The 13,916-nt window shown below is 43.1% G+C and overlaps 1 long non-coding RNA gene across 1 annotated transcript in view; it reads right to left on the minus strand.

Annotated features, from left to right (window-relative positions):
• Positions 1-4,342, minus strand: part of LOC118540517 (uncharacterized) — a 56,145-nt gene extending 51,803 nt beyond the window's left edge. The window contains exon 1 of the long non-coding RNA XR_013442689.1: positions 4,198-4,342. This is a non-coding gene — a long non-coding RNA (uncharacterized LOC118540517). The remainder of the gene's footprint in view (positions 1-4,197) is intronic.
• Positions 4,343-13,916: the final 9,574 nt, after the last annotated feature.

Genomic DNA, 13,916 nt, shown 5'->3' on the forward strand with positions numbered 1-13,916 from the left:
TAGCCACCTAGGGTAGCTTGGCTTGTTAACACCCATTGAAAATGTATTAACACCCACAGAAAAACTTTTTCTTTCCTTCAACTCATGTAACTGCCCCCTTTCTTTTCCTCATAAAAACCCTTGTTTTCACCCTATAAGGAGGAACACTATTTGAGTATTTACCTGAATCTATGCTCCCTGGATTGTAATTCTTTGATCTCAAATTGTCTCTCATTGTGGCTCATTATTTGCAGGCTGACATACCCAAGGCTGTGCTGATTAAAACAAAAAACCTTTACTCCTTTCGTGATCTTTGATGTGGAGACGCTGGGTGATTGGAGGAGGGACATACATCGAGTCATGTCAGTGACTGAAGGTGAAAGTGGGTAAATAGCTCTAAAATTTCTAAGCCTAAACGAGTTAGCATGTAGGTCATAAAATGAGATGGTATGTATTTAACTGATAACCCCACTCCTCCCACCCGGAAAAAAAAAATCTCAAAGTACAAATAGTAAACTAGCTACTCCTGCTGTCATTCATCTAATTATCCTGATTACTATCGGATGTAAGTTGTTATGGTGATGTAAGTGGGGCCTGAATTGAGACGTGATTGTAGAAAATAATTTAGTACAGACAGGGATTCAATTATAAAATATATATGATGTTTTAATTCTCTTTAACTGGCCTAAAATAAAACCCTGACTACTCCATTGTGCCTGTTAGCTTTTTTTAGGACAAAATTGTTTCCTAACTTGCCACCAGTTAACAGAGATGGGAACAGAGGCATAGAAGTGAGTTGGAGAAATGACACTTTAAAACATTTCTTTATCTTTACTTGTGATTGGCTCTGGTGGCAATGTTAAGTTTTTCGGGAAGTTTTCATCATTATTTAAAAGGGAAAGATAAAAAATATATTTTTTCTTAGAGTTTAAGAAATCTATTTCCTTAATTGATAAGAAAAAAAAAGTAAAACTTTAACAATCCCTCAAAGGCCATGCTGATGTAGTTAATTCTGTAGAAATCCTTTGTTGAAAGAGGCCCAGAAATCGTCAGGAGGATAGAGAGAGGCAGTATGGTGGGTGTGCAGCTAGAGGGCAGGGAACATGAATTATGCAGGGATAATACAAACCACATAAGCATGACAGCCCTTTGCAAGAGAGGCATCTAAATCAACAGCTACTATTTCTGTAAGTTTTAAATTTTCAAAAAGAAGGCAGGAAAACTGGGAAGATGGGTTCCCCAAAGTGAGAAGGGGTATCTAATGGAGAACGTCATACATCAGACTTCGGCTTAGCTTCTTAATGTATTGATTGCTGCTGATACCTCCAGTTGGGTCAGAGACCTTTGCTTGAAATCACAGTTGTATTAAAAGGACAGATCCACTGCTCAGAGAGAAAACTGCCTTCATAGCCATCCCAGCGGATATTTCTCGATTCATCCTTCTTCATCAACTAGCCCAAGGTCAACAAATAAATGGTTCACTGGGCTAATTGTGCAGTGAGTGTACCAGGCCACATGATGGTTTTTTCCTCCACTCTACCCTCCAGGAGGCTGTCCCTAACTCTGCCAGATGCTCATGCAGAAGCTTTGGCTGTTCATGATAAGAGTCCAAAAATTTGGAATGGTTCCAGATGGACCATGAGTGTCCATTGAAGGTTGTCTGCATGGAATGGGGGTCTCAGGCGCCAGACTGGCCATCAGTTTCCAGCTGGATGGCTGTAAGAATTATCATACTTTAACACCTCCGTTCTGTTGGTTCTGCCTACCCCATCCCTGTCTAGATACTGAGAAGAATGACATTATCTGCAGATTCTGTCACGTTTGACACCTGAACAATCCCAGCCCAGGCTGGGATACATTAGAAACATCAACAAATGGAAGCAGGAATGGTCCAGAAATTGATCCTTCGGTTCAAGCTGGTATCTATCCAGATGGCTGGGGGGTGAGCCATGGGAACCTATGTACCCACCAAGTAGCTCTATCTGAGTGGTAGGCAGGACCACACCCAGGGATCAGATCAGTTACTACAAAGTATTTAAACCAAATACTGTCTTGCTCAAAATCCATGCTTATCACATATTCTCATTATGATTCAGTTCACATTTGGGGGCCTGGGGGGTGAGCTAGTCTGATGATCTTGTCCTCTAAGTGGACATCATTTTCTTTTTCTTTTAAGATTTTATTTATTTATTTGAGAGAGAGAGAGAGACATAGCATGTGCAGGGGGCAGGAGCAGAGGGGAGAGGGAGAAGCAGGCTCCCTGCTGAGCAGGGAGCCCGAGGGGCTGGGTTCAATTCCAGGACCCTGGGATCATGACCCGAGCCGAAGGGAGACGTTTAACTGACTGAACCACCCAGGCGCCCTATGCAGCCATCATTTTCATCACTACTATCCAATTCTACAACATTTCTACCAACCCACAAAGCAAGGCTGCACCTGTTACAGGTCACTCCCAATTTCTCCCTCCTTCCAGCCCCCGACAACCATGAATCTCCTGTCTCTGTGAATCTGCCCATTCTGGACTTTTCACATAAATGGAATCATTTAATATGTGACCTTTTGTGTCCGGCTTCTTTCACTTAGAATAAATTTTTTGAGGTTTATCCATGTTGTAGCATAAATCAGCACTTCATTCCTTTTTATCACCTAATACTCCATTGTATAGATAGATCACATTTATTAATCCATTCATCAGTTGATTTGTTTTTCCTTTTGGACTATGGTGAATAATGCTTCTATAAACATTCATGTACATGTTTTAGTGTGGACACGTTTTCAATTCTCTTGGGCATATACCTAGAAGTGGAATTGCTGGGTTATATGGTCATAACTCTATATTTAATGTTATTTTAACTTACAATTAATGAATTGGCTTTCTCGTCACCCATCAGTCTCTTATGAGCTTATTTGTTTGAGTTCATACAAGAGAGAGAGGGCTATCTGGTAAGCTGAGAAAATCAGGCCCTAAGCCTCCAAACTAGAGTCCCCAAGTTCTCCTGGCGCCAGCCTTGTTTTCTGGAAACTTTTATGGGCATATTGAAGATGATCATGTTGCCCACAAATTGCCCTTCATTAAAAAGAGGCTTTAAGATGAAGACTATATTTGTTTCCATGGAGATGCAGCAGCCGGATTTAGCTTTGTGCAGAGATGCCCTTGAGTGTGTGTCTGAGGAGGCTTCTCCAGATGCTGTGCTCTACCTCCTTACAGAGGCAGGTGTGACCTAGAGCATCTTGCTGTCATTTGTTACATAAAACAAGTACAGTCACTTGCTTTTTCTCCCTACCCTTGCCTTGCCCTCTGCATAGCTGCTGCGTGTTACAACCACCCCCAATGTCTGAATCTTCCCTGGAAATCAGAGTGTTGGCAGAGTTAGGACTGTGGGAACGAGTGCTGGTCAGAACAGAGGATGGGGATGGGGTGAGCTGGTGAGGACCCCGTGGTGAAGCTTCAGGAGCCTGGGGAGCAGTTGAGGGCATAGGTGAGTCTGAATGGTGAGGTCCTTGAGCACCTGTGGGCCACCGGACACCAGCTCACTCTCTGGGTTATGTTGTACTTATTTTTCTTAATTTGTAAATCTTTTACTTAAAGTAATAATATGTAAGGAAATGCAAGGAGGAACAAATAAAAATAAATCATTTAGCTCCAGAGATAAACATGCCTAATTTTTTTTTCCAGGTACATGCTTTTTCTCTTTAAGCAAGCAGGACTGTGCTGTAACATTCTACACAATTTGTATCCTGCTCGTTTTGTTGTGAGCATTTCTCCATGTTGCTCAATGCTGGTCAAAACCACCATTTTGAGTGGCTGTATATGTAATTTTGCATCCATCATTTGGAAGGCCACTGTTCAAAAGATTTATTCTCCGTTCCCTGACTAGAACTGTTAGTTCTCCCCTATTATGGTTTCAGAAATGAAATTCGAACCTCTTTGTCCTCAGAGGGGAGAAAAGGAGGCTAACTAGGTTTAACACAACAGACACACACAGGAGGGGGTGAGTTACCACCAAAGTAGTAATCATGCTTGGCTCTGCTGGCATCCAGGCCTGAGTTCAGCCTCCCTGACTCCGCACCCCCACCCGCCTGCCCTCTCTCCACCCTCCTGGAGACTGTCTCTCCTGATGTGCAACATGAGTCTGTAGTCTCTCAACTAGGCAACTCCAAGAGAAGCATAAGCATTCCTATTTAACGGTATCTGCTAAGAACTGCTATTCGACATACCTGCTGCCTTCACCTATTGGCCAAACTGGGTAGGAGCTCCGGTCACTCCATCACTTCCTGTGATGAGATGCATCTCTGAGAGTATGAGAGCTCCCAGCTGGTCACCTCCCCCTTGAGCAGGTTCTACTTGCCCTTTTTAATGGAGAATCTGGAGGAAAAGAGAAGAGAGAGTCATAAGAAGTATGTGGCAAGGAGGCCAAAATTGGAACTGGAGGGAAGTGTTACAAGACACAGAAGGATCAGCTGCCAGACGGGAGGCAGTGGGTAGGAGAGAATGAAAGGGGACTTAAGAGACGCTCCGACCTTGTGTTCCTTTCATGGCGTTTGAGATTTACACGGAAAAGACTTGAGTTATTTTGAAATTACTTTTAGTAGCACGGACTGTTTCTTCACAACATTTTGCTAGAAGTGAACCATGAAATTTTATAAATACCACAGAAGCAAATAAGGAGTGGCAAAGAAGTCCATTACCAGTCAGACAAGAAGAGTCCAAAAGCAGGTGAGGTTTGAGGCTGGCTTCTTTGATATTGTCAGGTGCCCCAGAAGAAAGGTAATAAAGTTGTCAGTGTAACATTAATACGCAAGTTTGGCCTATTCACATGCTTAAAAAGTTGAGGCCAAATTCCTATCTCATCTCATTTTATCATCTTGATAATTGTTTTGTTCCATTGTTCAAACATCCATGAGAGAAAATTTCCCCTTGCTAACTGTCAGACCATGCACCAGCATGCATTAATAGTTGTTTATAATTCCCTTCTTCTACTCTCTTGTAGGTTTTGCAGTGGAAGGAGCGATGGCTTAAGAGAAGACCCAGGTTCTATTTGGCTCATTTCTGGTATAATCTTAGAAAGAGTTAATTTCTCTTTCTGTCTCGTGCATAGTGGCTATGGGGTGTGGAGTCAGATAACCAGGGCTCAAATCTTGGTTCTGCCACTTACTAGCTGTATGAACTTGAGAATACTTAACTGTTCTGGATCTCAATTTCCTCAGTTGCATATTAGAGATCTCCTGTATTTCGGCGGGGAGGGGGAGGGCAATGTTGTAAGGATTAAAGGAGAAAATACATATGAAATGTTTAGCACTATGCCAATTATATAATAAGCACTAATACAAACTTTTCATTATTTAACATGAAAAAGTAAGGTTAGATAATCTGAAATAATCATCACTTACAGCTCTTAACATTCGAGGATCAGGAGGCAAGATAATTAATGTAGAAGCAAGGAACAATGACTTTAGGGTCAGAATTGTTTTGAATTCTGGTCCTACCACTTATAGGTTGTCTGATTTGGGCTCTTATCTTATTTGAGCTTTCCTTTGCTCACTTATAAAATGGGGATAGTTATACCTCCCATAATCCTTAAATCCAGCAAACATGACATGTGGCATATAATCAGATATAACTTAATTTTGTTTTCCATGGTTCCTTTAAAATTTATTCAGTAGATAATATGCTTAGCTTTCTGCTGGATGAAATCTGCTCAGATTTTATAAATGTTATGCTTACTTTTAGACAATAGAAAGTCTGAAGGTCACTTTAAGCCAAAAAACACAATCTCTATTTGGTAATTAAAAAGGACCAGTCCTAGATAATAATCTATTCCATGAACTTAAGTTAAATCTTCCCCTCTACTTGCGATCAGTCTGAAGTTGAGGTAGCTGTTTGGCCTCTCTGTTTCTTTTCCTTTTTTCTTTTCTTTCTTTCTTTTTTTTAAGATTTTATTTATTTGAGAGGGAGAGAGAGAGAGCGCATGCACATGAGTGGGGGGAGGGGCAGAGGGAGAAGCAGAATTCCTGCTGAGCAGGGAGCGGTAAGACATGGGGCTCCATGCCAGGACCCTGGGATCATGACCTGACCTGAAGGCAGACGCTTAACTGACTGAGCCACCCAGGCACCCCATTGACCTTTCTATTCACCATTTCCCTTTTCCTCTGGCATCTATTTTAGTCCCCTCCTGGGTCAGATGCAGCAGGAGAGGGGATAATAGGAAAAGGGAACATGGTGGGTACAGCTGTTTCTTTGGCATCTCTGAGTTGCCAGGGTGTGATTACTGATTCTTTCTCTTGTGGGCCATTTCGTGGGTATCTTTGAAGGCTCTCCTGTTGACCTCTCTCATGTGCAGCCCTGTTTCTCAGACTCTGCACCCCCAGCTTCTGATTCTTTAGTGGTGCACTCCAACAGACTAGCTGGTGGGGCCCTTCGTACCCACTAGGATGTTCTCCTTGTTGAGAACCCCCACATGTGAATGCCTCCCCAGTGGCATCTTCTATATGGTTGCCATCTGGTACATAGGAACTCTGCACTCATCAAAAATTTCAGAGAATTAGATCTGATCTTAAAAGCTCCAGCTTTACCAGCTCTGCTACCAAAGGAGTCTATTAGCCCATTTCTCTTGGCTGCTTGATTCCCTGGGTGGGACTCAAATGCCAAATCCCTGTGGTCTCCAAATTCCAGAGGAGAAAGCTTAGGATGTAGTCATACTTAAGGACTCCTTATTAAGCTTGAGTTGAGAGAGCAAGAACATTCCCTCTCTGTACCCATGGAGGGGGCTCCCAGCACGTCATTGACTTCAAAATCCTCACAAAATCAGTATTCAAAATCTTGCCTCTCCTTCAACAACCTGGTATTTGATATGTGCGAGTTGTCTAACCATTACTTGGCTGCCAATTTTGAAACTTCCTCCTCATGATGGGTCTAGCACTATTTTGTATCTGATATTTATCATCTTGGCTCCTCAGTCAAAACTTCGATTTTAACATACTGTTTTACATCCTTTTATTTTGGTGATGAAATAACCTATGGAGAGTGCTTGGTACACAGAGGCACTCAGAAATTATGAGCTCCCTTGTTACCTTCTTCCTTTTAAAAATTCTATAATTGTACTGGGCATGTAAGGGAAATGAGAATACATCCATTCAACAGATATTTATTGATTATTGATCACAGTTTCGGCTCTGTGGGGTTTGTCATCTAGTGGGAGAGCCAGACTATCTGCCTCCATTAATAATAGTACATTGCACATTAATGTGCAAATTATTTATATGGCTCTCCACTGGACTCTGGACTCCTTGAGGGAAGGATATTCAGCATAACACTTAATAAAGTTTTATTGAGTTGAACTAACAATAATAGAGAATATTAACTGAGCCCCTGTTATGTACCAGATACAGCACTGTTTTACAAATAGGATATTCCCCATTTGTTCTTCCATTTATCCTAGTCTCTCCTCTACCCTACTTTCTGTTCTAGGAGACTAACCTATTTGGGCTCCTTTGCCACCTGAGATCTGGTTGGCCCTCATTGGAAGGAGGTGGGAGAGTGAAGCAGAAGGGAGGAAGAGAGTGAGGCCAGAGATTTACGCCTCTGGCTCTCTTCTTCTAGTATCACTTCGGGTTGGCAGTATTCCCTGACCAAAGAGGTCATAGTACCTGTTGAAGTGCACCTCTCTTCACAACTTTTTCTTTCCAGAATCTGGGTAACTGCTTATTCTCATTGTCTTTTTGGGTCTAGTGGTGATAGCAGCCATTGGGTACTGTAAGACTCCTTTTGAGTTCCCTACACATGTTCCTGCTGGTAAATATTTTAACAACCAGGTGTCTGGGGCAGGGGAGGTAGGGGGAGAAAGCCCTGATTTGTAGCATCTGCCAATTTCTGTGGTGTAAATATTCCCACCATGGCTGATTTCAGAGTACAAATGGTATGTCATTGGGCATGAAGTTGGGAAAAGATCCACCATAGCATACATTATATAATATTCCTACCACACAGATATAATAGATGTTAAATATCTGCAAGAGCATTTATGATAAAATGTAATAACATAATTAGGAAGTGATGGATTTTAAGTATCTATTACCTTTGTTCTAAATATAATTTATTTAAATTTATACAATTTTGTTAATAATGGCCATGTTTAACAACTGGCTTGCAAAAAGTTCCTGAATGCAACTTTTACTGCTTATGAGCTGGCACCAACATACTACTCCCTGCTCTGCCCTCATCTCCCAGAATTATTTTTTTTAAAGGTTTATTTATTTATTTATTTTAGAGAGAGAGAGAGAGAGGGAGGGAGAGAGAGAGAGGGAGAGAGAGCCTGAAGCAGACTGCAGGCTGAGTGTGGAGCCCAACTCAGGGCTTGATCTCATGACCATGAGCCAAAACCAGGAGTTGGATGCTTAACCCACTGCACCATCCAGGCACCCATCCCAGACTTATCTTAATATACTTGTATGGTGTGGTTGCTGCTGGGACCCTGATTCATTCACTTGTGATCACTTTCTTATCTAATCTATTATACAACAATTTTTGTGAGTCAGGTGCTATTACCTGTATTTCAGAAATGAGGAACTTGAGGTTTAGAGAGATTAAGTAACTTGCCCTACGTTACATATGTAATAAATTCTGGAACTGAGGGGTGCCTGGGTGGCTCAGTTGGTTGAGCGTTTGACTCTTGATCTTGGCTCAGGTCTTGAGCTCCCTATCCTGAGTTTGAGCCCTGAATCGGACTACGTGCTGGGCTTGGAACCTACTTAAAAAAAAAAAATCTGCACCTGAAATACAAACCCAGGCTAATTACAAAGTTGGTGGTCTTCACCAGGATAGCCATACAAGGCAGAATGTTTTAAAGTGGTTTAAGAGTATTCAGAGTCGACATGGAAGAAAAAAGGATACGTGGGACTTGTACAAACAGAGATTGAGGAGGGGTAGAAAAGAAACCAAATGCTGGAGGGTGTGGTATGGGCAAAGGCAGGGAGGTGGGAGTTTTCATAGGTTTAAGCACAGTGGGTTGAAGCTATTGATGGAGTTTACGGTGATAGTAATGGAAAGTCAATAACTAAGCCTGTGGAGGTTAGTAGGTTATTTTTAAATTGCAGAAAAAAAGGACTATCAAGTTTAGTCAGAAAAACATCTTTCAAACAAGAAAGGCAAACAACCCTGAAAACAAATACTAAACCAGAAATGTTAGAGAGTACTTCACTCTGGCATTTGAGTCCTAGAGGACGGAAAAAAAAATCTTATTACTTTCTAAAAAAGATGCAGGTATTGGGATATCGATGGGGCAACTTCCATTTATAAAGGTTATTTTAAGAGCCTGTGGTTGTTAATGGATTTTTTTTTTTTAACCTGCTCTCTGGACACTGAGCAACCAGAGATTTTGCTTACCTCATACCCTTGGGATACTGTCCTCCAAACCCCCTTTACTTGGAGAGTAATCCCTTATCCTTAAAGATCAACTCTGGTATAAAGAGCATTGGATCCAAATGGCAGACTGATCACATGCATTTATACCCAGAAACTGAGCCATTGACCTGCAGGCTGCCCTTCCACAATCCATTCACACTGGGGTTACCTCATTGGAGGGAGTCCTGTGCAGCCCATGGAGGGCTGAGAGCCTCTTGGAAGCTGTGGCCCCTTTGGCAGGGAGTTTTTGGGGGAAGGAGGAAGTCTATAAAATTTTAGAACATCAAAGCTGGAAAGGGTTTTCTCTGGGCCAGTGACTCCTTAGGGGTCACTAGAAATAATGATAGAGAGCTGAATGAACTTTTCTAAGCCAGTAAGTTGTCTAGACCAGTAAGTGGCGTTGAGACTTAAACTCTGAGTGATTAATACAGAAGGTGAGTTCTTTACTACTGTTTAAATGTTATCATGAGGAAGAGGGGGCTTCTACATAAACCATAGGAATAAGGGGAGACTTCTTAATGGGAAAAGTTAGAAAAGTAAATAAAACTGCAAATATGAGTCTAGATTGAACTCGATTCAAGTTTCTAAGAATCTCCAATGACTTAAAACCCCAGTGTGTTGAATTAAACCATCCATGAGATCAGCAAGTTCTTTGACAAGCAGATCAGTAGTAGCATGTGTTATAGACAGAGCACTGGGCAGGGAATCAGGAGAGCTGATCTGGCCCAAGTAGCTAGATCTTAGTTGGGAAAGTCGTTTCCCAACTGGACCCCTACCTGGATCTCTCTCTCCAGTCATGTAGATGGACTTCTTTCTATTGCCAGTTTCCCAGGGAGCAGAATCTGTCAGGCCTCTCAAGGGCCAGCCCCAGAACTGACACCACAATCACTCTTGCCACATTCCATTCAACAAAGTAAATCACAAGGGCCGCTTAGACTCAAGGGAATAGGAGATAGACTATCTGTTGATGGGGGCGCGGCTCGGGCAGCATGTGCATACAGGAAAGGAGGAAGTGTTGGTGGCCAAGTTTGGAGACCAGCTACCACACATTTTATGAGCAAGAGTTGCATGGTCAAGTAAATTCGGGATATTTGGATTAAACACAGTTTAGAAAGGTTTCTTAACAGTAAGACTTCTTACAGTTATTACACGCTAATCGAAGTGCCGAGGATATAAAATTGGTAGCAAGTGTGAGAGAAAGTAAAGGGAGGCGTATAATTATTGCTTTCTAGCCTAACTGTGCCCTTCCTGACCTTCTTACACAGATCAATATGAAAGAAGTGGATAAAAATGTAACAGGGAATATTTATGGTTAAACTGGTTACCACAGACAATCACAATCTTCAGGAGATGTAGAATGTCTTCAGGAAGTTGTGAAGGACCCTGGCCAGCTTCAGTATTTTCTCTATCCTTCATTGGAAACAGCCATTTTTCTTGCTAATTAAAGCTTCCTTCAGCACTAATTGAGATTCTGGACTTGTTCCTGAGGAAAGGCCTATCTCATTGCTAATTAAAATGATTTCTTCCTGCCTTCAAAATCAGGTTTTTTAATGAGTTCCAATTAGCTGTGGGAAGATAATGAATTCTGGGATGACTTTTCAATTCTTTGCCTCATATTAAGCAACAAGTGTTGTTTTCTTCACTGTCTGGTCAACTATAAAGTGCAAAAATGACCCACTGGGGTGACTGATGCCCTGGGGAGACATGGAAGCCGCCTGGTGTGGAGGGAGAGAACAGGTCATGGAACCTGCCTGAGATGGCTGTGAATTCCTGCTCCTCTACTTACACAAGTTGCCTCAAGTCTCTGATCCTCAGTTTGCTCATCTCTAAAACGGGGATTAAAAATACCTAAATTACAAGGTTTGGAGAGAAATGAAATGTGATGTTGTATGTTTACCTTTTTGCTCCAACCATTCACTCCACCAACATTTAGTTACTGAGGACCTGACAAGGGGCAGGCAGTGGACTATGTATAGAAAAGCTCTTGTAAAGGGACTGACCCAGCTCACTCTCCCCCATCTTCTGCTTAGATGGCAGACAAGATGGAGGGAACTCCAGGGGCCGCATCACAACTGTGAGAAAAACCTGAGGACAGAAGCTCCTGTTAAGGAAGCGGGACAGAGAGACTATGGCATCAAGAATAGTTTTAGAACTGTTGAGTCACTATATTGTACAATCCTACAGTTATAGAATGGAAATACTATATTGTACATCCGAAACTACTGCAGCACTGTATGTTGACTAAACTGGAATTAAAATAAAAAACTTAACTGAATAAAAAGATATTTTGAGAGATGAAAGATACGAGTGCGTCTGCATATTGGTGTGAGCCAGCAAGAGGGGGCAGACTGGTGGGGAGAGCGGGGCTGTGATGACAATACTACAGCCCATGAAAAGGCAAACCGAGAGAGATCCTGTGTCTGTTGATGAGCTGCCCTTCGACAGCCTTGCAGAGGGTGGAGGACACTTGCCAATGCCCTTTTCTGAGGAAAATCCCTCCAACAGCTGACATTCCATTGCCCTTTTCGTCCTTTGTGCTTTTCACCAAAGATGGTGACTAGAGGCTCCCATCTCCTTCTTCCCAAATTCATTCCCCACACTGCCACCAGAGTGAACATTCCAAAATACAAATCTGGTCTTAAAAGACGAAGTAGCTCCCCATCGCCCATGGGATGAAAGCCACACTCACTCACCTTGCATGTAAGACGTTCTCTTTCTGGCCTTTCTTTCCAGCTTCTTCAACTTTTCATCAAACGTTCTGCGTAGCAGCCAAGCCTGGCTCCTGGCATTTCCCTAACACTGCACTCTCTTTCCCACCTTCGTGCTTCTCTTCATGCTTCCCCACCTTTTCTGGTATCCTCCTTCCTTTCTCTTCCACTAGCATGCTTCCAAGGCACAGCTCAAATGCCAGGCTTTCCCAATGCCGCCAATGAGAATTCATTGTTCTTTCCTCATTCTCACAACAGCTGCTGTTCTGCTCCCAGCACGATGCTCTGCCCTCCAGGCAGGTGACACCGCTTTGCCCACTGGCCCTTGCCACTGGATTGTAAGCTCTTGAGGTTAGGGGCCATGACTGATTGAATTTGGTAGTCCAGTTTCTCTCCACTCAGCTCAATAAATATTTGTTGAATGAATGAATGGTTGCTTTCTGAACCAGGCCTCCCATTTCCTGAGAGGAAAGCTGTGAACACCTGCTGTGTTGCCTCTTTAGTTCCCCTCCTCTGGGGTCTAGGAAGAGTAGCCCTCGTTCCTTGAGGGCCTACCCCTCTTCAATTCCCACCAGCTGGAGTCGGCTCGCCACCCCCATCCCAGGCTCCTGCTGCAGCTCCTCCTTCACTTCCCTGAGCTGCCCTCGGACTTCCAGAACTCTTGATTAATTTGGTTGGAGCTTATGGGTCACAGGTGAATGGGAGAGGGTCCGTGGCTGTGTCCTCTTGGCAGTGGGAAGGAAAAGGGTTCTTTGGGTTTATGTGATATCTTCTGAGCTCTCTGGTTTGCATGACAATGTTCCTTGTCCACAACAGGGACGCTTGCCCCAAGGGCACTTGTGTCTGAAGTCAAAGCTTGTGTTACTTGCACCTTGGTTTCTCTAGGCTTGGCAGAGGCTGCAGTACTTCTTGGCTGCCAATCTCACCTCAAAAACCTCCACTGAACATCTGCATATCCTCTGTTGGCTTCTGGTTGGGCTGGGATGGGGTGTGGGGCAGGGCCCATCCTTCTTTACCGAGTCACCCCCTCACCACAGGTCTCAGGGCTGTAAAGCTGGCTCTCAGACTCAGTTACCTCTGCTTCTCCTTCTTAGGGCTCAGTGGGAGCTCCTGGCTTTCAATATATCCCATGGAAAGAGAAGGCCTCCTAGGAGTGATGAGCTTTGGTAGAGCCTTTCTGACCATGCTGTACCTTGAGCTTTACTTTGATGTGGCCGATCCCCAAGTTCTTATGGATATATCAGGGTGCCTGGCCCACAAGTGACCTCCGCCTGGGATTCCAAATAGGGAGTGGGGCAATTAGTGTCCTAATTGTTCTCTTCAACTTGCCAGGGTTTCAGCCAAGGGAGAGGAACAGAGCATGATCTGTCCACCCTTTCATCTGTCTCTTCTCTCTGCTTCCAGCCCACCTTCTGTCTTTAATAGCCTTGGATTTTAAAGGGTGGGTTTCCCTTTTACTTCTATTTTGTATACTTTCTTTTCTGCTTCTAGTTTTTTAAAATACATTATTCCTCTATGAAACAGATTAGACCATTTATTGATTGAGAGAGAGAGAGAGAGAGAGAGCATGAGTGGGGGTGGGGACAGAGAGAGGGAGAGAGAGAATCTTAAGCAGGCTCTGCCCTCAGCACAGAGCCTGATGTGGGGCTTGATCTCATGACCTTGAGATCATGACCTGAGCTGAAATCAAGAGTGGGACGCTTAACTGACTGAGCCACCCAGGCACCCCTCTGCCTCTAGTTTTAAGGCCCTCTTATTTATGCCATGGGAAAAAATTCTATTTCAGGCCCGTATATAAAATGAGAATGAAAGAAATGTTGACTTTCAAA

The sequence above is a fragment of the Halichoerus grypus genome, chromosome 11, assembly GCF_964656455.1.
Source record: "Halichoerus grypus chromosome 11, mHalGry1.hap1.1, whole genome shotgun sequence".
NCBI lineage: Eukaryota > Metazoa > Chordata > Mammalia > Carnivora > Phocidae > Halichoerus > Halichoerus grypus.